Here is an 8,943-nt window from a genome sequence, read left to right on the forward strand (position 1 = left end):
ATGTGAGCTGGCTAAACACTAGCTCTGTTCCGGACCCGTCCACTAGGGGGCTAAAAGGTCCGTACCGTGTATGGAGTTTAGACAGCTCCTAGAGAGCTGGCTATTTCCCATACTGCAAAAGGACCAGGTCCGTTTGGTGTCTGGAGTTTAGACACAACCCATGTCCTCAGCTCTATACCCAAAATCCCGGTGACAGGTTCCCTTTAACACTAATTAATTTGGAGCAGTACATCAACCGAACTGGCAGCTTGACCAGAACCAGAACACTGTCTCCTCACAGCTCATCTTACCTGCAGGCTGGAGGAATGGCTGATACCAGAGAGAACAAGAGCCCTGACTACCGACCAGGACCTGCCCAGTATCTGCTGCACTGCCAGAGCTGAAGGACCTGGGTGACGTCACCGTCATGTGATCAGTGCAGGGGGCGGAGCTTAGCTGTGGAGCAGAGAAGGATTCCTTGTGTGTAATGGAGGAGAATCTCCAGAGGTGACATGTCTGAGCTCTCCATCACACTGTCTCCTCACAGCTCATCTTACCTGCAGGCTGGAGGAATGGCTGATACCAGAGAGAACAAGAGCCCTGACTACTACAGGACCTGCCCAGTATCTGCTGCACTGCCAGAGCTGAAGGACCTGCGGTGACGTCACCGTCATGTGATCAGTGACTCTCCTGGCTAGCTCCGCCCCTGGCACTGATCACATGACGGTGACATAATCACAGGTCCTTCAGCTCTTGTGCTGCAGATACACATCAGATCCTGGTGGTGACATCTGGTCTTGTTCCCTGGATGATTTCTTCTCCTCTTCTCATAAAGGCGCCTGCAGTACTAGAAGCCTCCAGCTCCTCCAGTTCTCTCCTCTTCTCCTGAATGACCACCAAGGATGGACAGGAAGGAGATCAGCAGAAGAATATTAGACCTCACCTTGGAGATCATCTCCCTGCTGAGCGGAGAGGTAAACTTTTCTAGATTTCTCTCCTCTTTATTGTATTCTGTAACAAGTCAGACATCGGGAAGGAGAATCCATCATAGGAAGTGATAGGAAGAGTCCAGGGTCCTGGAGAACGGCCTCCAGACCTTCCAAGTGACGGAGAACCTGAAGATCAGCCCCCAGTATGGTGAGTGATGTATCATGTGACCGATAGTCATGTTGTAGGAGCCATGAGAAGGTAAGTAGGCACCAAATGGAAAAGGACTTAGGAAAACTAGAGGAATGGACAAAAATCTGGCAACTAAAATGTAATGTTGATAAGTGCAAGATAATGCCCCTGGGGCGTAAAAACCCAAGAGCAGAATATAAAATCAGTGATACAGTCCTAACCTCAGTATCTGAGGAAAGGGATTTAGGGGTCATTATTTTAGAAGACTTAAAGGTAGGCAGACAATGTCACAGAGCAGCAGGAAATGCTAGCAGAATGCTTGGGTGTATAGAGAGAGGCATTACTAGTAGACAGAGGGAGGCGCTCATGCCGCTCTACAGAGCAATAGTGAGACCTCATCTGGAGTATTGTGCTCAGTACTGGAGACCATATCTCCAGAAGGATATTGATACTTTGGAGAGAGTTCAGAGAAGAGCTACTAAACTGGTACATGGATTGCAGGATAAAACTTACCAGGAAAGATTAAAGGACCTTAACATGTAGAGCTTGGAAGAAAGACGAGACAGAGGGGATATGAGAGAAACTGCTAAATACATAAAGGGAATCAACAAGGTAAAAGAGGAGAGAATATTTAAAAGAAGAAAAACTGCTACAAGAGGACATAGTATTAAATTAGAGGGGCAAAGGTTTAAAGTAATATCAGGAAGTATTACTTTACTGAGAGAGTAGTGGATGCATGGAATAGCCTTCCTGCAGAAGTGGTAGCTGCAAATACAGTTGAGGAGGTTAAGCATGCATGGGATAGGCATAAGGCCATCCTTCATATAAGATAGGGCCAGGGGCTTCCATAGTATTCAGTATATTGGGCAGACTAGATGGGCCACATGGTTCTCATCTGCCGACACATTCTATGTTGTACCCAGGAGGAGAGCACATGGCCCCTGAAGGGTTTATTCCCTAAGTGTCTCTCTCCATCCACAGGAGTACACAATAGTGAAGAAGACACCGGGGGACTGTGTGACTCCCATCATCCATCTCCAGGAGTCAGGAGGGCGGAGCAGGACCCCTCACCCCATCACAGAGCCTCCGCCTCACCCCCTGATACATGAGCAGAAGATCCTAGAACTCACCCACAAGATGATGGAGCTGCTGACTGGAGAGGTGACACTGCTGGGAATGCTGGGAAATTCTCCAGTAACAGCACTGGAGGGGTCTGGGTGATGACGGTGTCATTGTGTTGTCAGGTTCCTCTAAGGTGTCAGGACGTCACTGTCTATTTCTCCATGGAGGAGTGGGAGTATATGGAAGGACACAAGGATCTGTACAAGGAGGCCATGATGGAGGAGCACCAGCCTCTTATATCACAAGGTAAGACCCGTCATGTGCAGTGTGTACACGTGTGTGCAGTGACATGTAATGGAGGAGCACCAGCCTCTTATATCACAAGGTAAGAGCCGTCATGTGCAGTGTATGCACGTGTGTGCAGTGACATGTAATGGAGGAGCACCAGCCTCTTATATCACAGGGTAAGAGCCGTCATGTGCAGTGTATACACGTGTGTGCAGTGACATGTAATGGAGGAGCACCAGCCTCTTATATCACAAGGTAAGAGCCGTCATGTGCAGTGTATACACGTGTGTGCAGTGACATGTAATGGAGGAGCACCAGCCTCGTATATCACAGGGTAAGAGCCGTCATGTGCAGTGTATACACGTGTGTGCAGTGACATGTAATGGAGGAGCACCAGCCTCTTATATCACAGGGTAAGAGCTGTCATGTGCAGTGTATACACGTGTGTGCAGTGATATGTAATGGAGGAGCACCAGCCTCTTATATCACAGGGTAAGAGCCGTCATGTGCAGTGTATACACGTGTGTGCAGTGACATGTAATGGAGGAGCACCAGCCTCTTATATCACAGGGTAAGAGCCGTCATGTGCAGTGTATACACGTGTGTGCAGTGACATGTAATGGAGGAGCACCAGCCTCTTATATCACAGGGTAAGAGCCGTCATGTGCAGTGTATACACGTGTGTGCAGTGACATGTAATGGAGGAGCTCCACAGTTTCTTCTCACATTACATTAGAGGCTCCGTGTTCTTTATATGTCAGTCATATCCGTAGACCTCCAGTCACATGATGGGAGCGTGTCCTTCTGGCCTCCGTCGGGCCGGTATAGTAGACTACACTGCTCTATCAGAGACGTCCTGTATAATCCGTGTTCCGCAGCGTATACAGTGTAGATCATACATGGAGCTTATGGGCAATGTCCGCCCCTGTGTGACTGTATAGAGCCTGACGTCGGAGCTTCTGTCAGAGGGAGATATCAGGAAACCCTCCGCACATATGTTCTGCTGGAGGCTCAGACGTGGTGTGAACAGGTCCTTACTTTTATAACGAGAGTCTATCATAGTCACTTTCCAGTCGTTCTCCTGCCCTTCATGTCTGAGATCCTCTAGTCACCCCACAAGCAGAGAAGATACAGCCTGCTACATGTGACTGGAGGAGGAGGTCGGATCCCTCCTTATTACAGCCACATTCAGAGGAGCAGGACAGTCACAGAAATGTCTGCAGCAAAACGGCCCCAAACCATGAAGTCCCCTCCACCAGCTGAAACCAAGGGTTAGAATGTTACTGGGAACATAACCAGTCCTGGGGGGGCATTATAAGTGTATTGTCCACTAGTGGAGATATCTATTCTCCATAAACCAGGAGGAAGAAGGAGGAATAAATGGGGGGAAAAGGTGACGCTGGAGATCTGAGATCACAGGAGCAGTGGGGGCCGTCAGTCTGTCTGCAGTTTAGATTAATATCACCTCCGATCAAGACGCCGAGTGTCCCGAGGAGTCCAGGTGTGACCAGACAGCTCTCAGAAGGGATGGCTTGTTCCCTTACGTCCTACCAGCAGCACAGATGGGGTTAACAGCCCCCCGTGGACTGGTAGGACCGGCAGAATTTTTAATGAGCCCAAAGAATAACCAATAGAAGAACTCCAGCTCCCTTAAAGGGAGGGGTTCGCCCCCAGCCCAGCGTGTTTTTTTCTGTCCTTTGGACAGGTGGACTGGCGAAGCTCTCCCTCTCTGGGAGTTGGAGACCATTACTCTAATGTTTCCTTGGTCTCCTTTTTTTGTCCTTTAATCAAGCGCTTTTTTCCATGCGCTTATTCTTTTCATTCCCCCATTCAGCTGCTATGTTTAGCGATACTGGGGGCGATGTGTTACTGAGTTTTCCCCTCCTGGATGCTTTGGCTCGTTCAGACTCCGGCGTGGCATGGGCGCCGCCATGACCGGAAGTGAAGCTTCCGGCTGCGGCGTCACTTCCGGTCTTTCGGCTGATGTCGTTTTTTCCTTCTGCTTAAAGCAAACTAGTTCATGCCAGCCTGGGGTTTGTTTTCACAGGAGGGGTGGGGATGTAAAGGCAATTAAGATGTATTTCTTTACCACAGCAATGTTTAACTACATATAGCTTTTACGATGACTCCTGGGGGAGTGCTAGTGGCCGGGCACAGCGCATGCGCATAAAGCAGACGCGCGATGCGTTCCCGGCCAGTGAGGGTGCCGGGCGCATGCGCTGAAGATGGCCGGGGACACTGGTACAGCGCTTCAGAGTAGCCGCCCAGCTCAGTGAACATTGATGAGCTGGGCGGCGCTTCAAACGGCAGTTGTGGCGAGGCTGGCTGGGCGCAAATTGATATGAAGCACCGCCCCTTGGGCAGATTGAACGCCAGGAAAGCAGGTTGTAAAACTTCTTTTTACTGTATTTATAAGGTGGACAGGGGGGATACTTAGATGATTCTAATACCCTTTATAAGACCTATACTGTCATATATACCCCTAAATATGCTTTTTGGGCCTGTCAGTGTCCCTTTAAGGCAGATGAGACCCTTCTTTCTGTGATGCGCACAGAATGGAAAAAGCCAGAAAAAGGTCCAGTCCTCTACCGGAAATTTAAGTTAATGTTTCCGATGGCTAAACCCTTAGTGGAATCATGGGGTTCCATACCTAAGGTGGACATGGCGATAGCCAAACTGTCCAGGCGCACTCTGGTTCCTGCAGACGATGGGTCTAGTCTGCAGGACCCTCTAGATAGGAGGGCAGAATCCACCCTAAGAAGGGGTTACTCGGCGGCCGCAGCTTCGGACTCAACCTCCATTGCGGCCACAGAGGTCTCTTCTTTCCTTAGATCTAGGCTGAACCAAATCCAACTGATGTCGACCAGAGTGTCTCCCGAGACAACATCCTAGCCACTTTCAAATCCGTCAATCTGGCCATGGATTTCCTGTGCGACACGTCCCAGCTACAGCTGAAATTGGCAGCCAAAACAATGGCTCTAGTGTCAGCTGCTAGGAGACCTCTGTGGCTAAAGCCCTGGAATGCCGACAACACTTCCAAATATAACCTCTGTGGGCTTCCTTTCGAATTAGACTCCATCATGGAGGGTCTCTCGGATAAAAAGGGAAAAAGTCTCCCCCAACAGCCCTTTCGAGGCAGGGGTGGACAAGCTCGCGGGGGTGGGCCCGGACAGCAGGCCAGACGTAGAGACTGGGGGGGGGGCAGTCTAGAAAATTCTCTAGACGCTCCCGTAAACCCACCAGGGAGGCAAAACCCTCCTGACTATGGGCCTCTCAGAGGCTCTTGGATAAACCCTGCTACCCCTGTCGTTACGCCTCTGGATTTTCCCATACCCCTCCCTCACCTCCCTGTAGGGGGTCTTCTTGCTTTTTTCAAGCACGTTTGGGCCCAGGAAATCTCAGATCCCTGGGTCCAAAGCATAGTAGCTACGGGCTATTCCATAGACCTAGTTTCTCTCCCCCCAGAAAGATTCATCGCCACGCGCAGTTTTTTGCCGGCCAGACAAAAGATCCTAGAGTCCTATATCCAGGACTACATTTCCAAGGGAGCCCTGGAGGAGGTACCGGCAGGGGAGAGGGGTCTAGGGATTTATTCTCCAGTATTCCTGGTACCCAAAAAGACAGGAGATCTCCGGATGATCATAGATTTGAGATTCCTCAATCGTTTCGTAAGGAGAACCAGGTTCCGCATGGAAACCATAAGGTCAGTCAGCCACCTCCTCAGTCCTGGGGACGTGATGGCTACTCTGGACCTCAAGGATGCTTACCTCCACATCCCGATCCATCCTTCCTCCCGGAAATTTCTCAGGATCGCGGTCCAGATTTCAGGAGTGCGCAGGCACTATCAATTTGCCGCCCTCCCCTTCGGAATCTCATCTGCCCCCCTTATCTTCACCAAGGTGGTAGTATCGGTGGTAGCAGCTCTGAGACTCCAGGGACTGACCATTGTTCCTTACCTGGACGATTGGCTCCTTCTAGCCTCTTCGGTCCCTTTACTTTCCCATCATCTTCGTGTCGCAATTTCCTTTCTGCTCCGCTTAGGCTGGATCATCAACTGGCAGAAGTCGAACGTGAGCCCTTCAACTTCTATCCATTATCTAGGATTCGTAGTCGACTCTCTGGAGATGTCCCTCCAGTTGACGCCAGAAAGAGGAGCGCTGGATTCAGGACCTGGCAAGGTTCCTTTACGTACCACGACGAGTCTCCATACGGACCCTCATGAAGATGTTGGGGCTCATGTCAGCGGATGCAGTCCCTTGGGCTTTATGGCACCTCCGACCTCTTCAGTCGGCGGTCTTAAACAAATGGAACGGCAGCCCGGCGGGGCTAGATTCCCTGTGCTCCCTATCCAACCAAACCCGGAATTCCCTCAGATGGTGGTTCCATCTACCAGCAGGGAAGTCTATGACCCAACCAGTCTGGCTCATATTGACTACGGACGTGTCCCTTGTAGGCTGGGGCGCCCATTTAGACGGATCCCCAGTTCTGGTATCTTGGTCTCCTCAGGAGCGGCATCTTTCCTCAAATCTCCGCGAGATGCGTGCTATCCGGCTAGCCCTCCTTCACTTCGCCCCTCAGATTCGGGGCAAAGCTGTGAAAGTCCAGTCAGACAACATGACTGCCGTGCTTTACATAAACAAGCAGGGAGGCACAAGATCCTTACCCCTTCTTTCAGAAATTGGGGTAATTCTGCGGTGGGCAGAAGCTGAACCTATCCCATCTATCTGCCACTCATATCCGAGGCTCCCTCAACATCATTGCGGATCGCCTAAGTCGCGGCTTACCGACCATGGAGTGGTCACTGCATCCGGAGATCTTCAAGCAGCTAGTCCTCAGATGGGGTATGCCAGAAGTGGATCTTATGGCAACCAGGTTCAACGCCAAGGTACAGAGGTTCTGTTCCCTATACAGGGAGGACAACCCCCTGGCGATAGATGCTCTGACAATACCGTGGAGGTTCAGGCTGGCTTACATCTTCCCTCCCTTTTCCATGATTCCGAGGGTATTGATGAAAATCCGTCAGGATCAGGCCTCGGTAATAGCCATCATACCATTTTGGCCCAGGAGATCCTGGTTTACCCAGCTCATTCAGATGAGTCGGGGACAATATTGGAAACTCCTCCCGGAGCAGACCCTGGTGTCGTGGGACACGCATCTCTGCCTAGATCTGCACAGATTCAACCTGACAGCCTGGAGGTTGATCAGTCCCTTCCCAGAGTGGATGGGCTCTCTGAGTCGGTCCTGAAAACTTTGTCGCATTCCAGAGCAGAGTCTACCAAGAAGGCCTACGCCCGGATCATGAGGACCTTCACCTCATGGTGTAGTTCCAACCAGGTCTGCGATCTTACAATTCCTCCAGGATGGGTTGGATAGAGGTCTCCCTCCTTCTACCCTGAAGGTCCAGGTTTTTGCCATCTCGGCCTGTCTCAACAGGCCATATTCTCGGGACCCGCTCATCAAACGCTTCCTTAGGGGAGCAGAAAGATTGAAGCCTATGATACTGAAACCCCTTCCCCAATGGGACTTGTCAGTAGTTCTCAAGGGGTTAGCATCTCCCCCCTTTGAACCTTTGGAGGAGGCAAGCTTTAAATTTCTAATACTCAAGGTGGTCTTTCTTCTGGCTATAACCTCAGCCAAAAGAATTTCGGAGCTGCAAGCTTTCTCCGCTTTACACCCATACATCATTTTCTTACAGGACAGAGTCCTTCTAAAATTTCTACCTTATTTTAGACCTAAGGTTCCAACTTTTCAAAATATCAATCAGGTAATTTCTCTACCTGTATTATTCTCCGCCTCCTCCTCTGATGTTCCAGTCCGACATCCACTGGACATATCGAGATGCCTCCAGATCTATGTGGATAGATCCAGAGAATTCAGGATAGATGAGAACCTCTTCATCCTGTTTGCCGGTAAGTCTAAAGGCCGTAAGGCATCTAAAACTACTATTAGTCGCTGGGTCAAGGAAGCCATTAGGGAAGCTTTCACCTCCCAATCCTTAGATCCTCCGGAGTTTGTGAGGGCCCATTCTACTAGGGCCGTAGCTACCTCTGTCGCGGAGAGAAGTCTTCTCCCCCTAGAGTTGATCTGTAAGGCGGCTTCCTGGAGCTCTGAATCAACCTTCATCTCTCATTATAGAATAGATGCTAAGGTAGCAGAGTTTTCGGTCTTTGGGCAGACAGTTCTTACTTCTGCCGGGAATGAGGACGCTCCCTAAGGGATTCTTCTTGCTATCTCCCCATCTGTGCTGCTGGTAGGACGTAAGGGAATCGTTAATTTCTAACGATAATTTGTTTTCCCTTAGTCCTAACAGCAGCACACAAATTTTCCCGCCCTAAGTACTTTTCTTGGTATAGACACGCTGGGCTGGGGGGCGAACCCCTCCCTTTAAGGGAGCTGGAGTTCTTCTATTGGTTATTCTTTGGGCTCATTAAAAATTCCGCCGGTCCTACCAGTCCACGGGGGGCAGTTAACCCCATCTGTGCTGCTGTTAGGACT

This window comes from Bufo gargarizans, chromosome 1, assembly GCF_014858855.1.
Source record: "Bufo gargarizans isolate SCDJY-AF-19 chromosome 1, ASM1485885v1, whole genome shotgun sequence".
Lineage (NCBI taxonomy): Eukaryota > Metazoa > Chordata > Amphibia > Anura > Bufonidae > Bufo > Bufo gargarizans.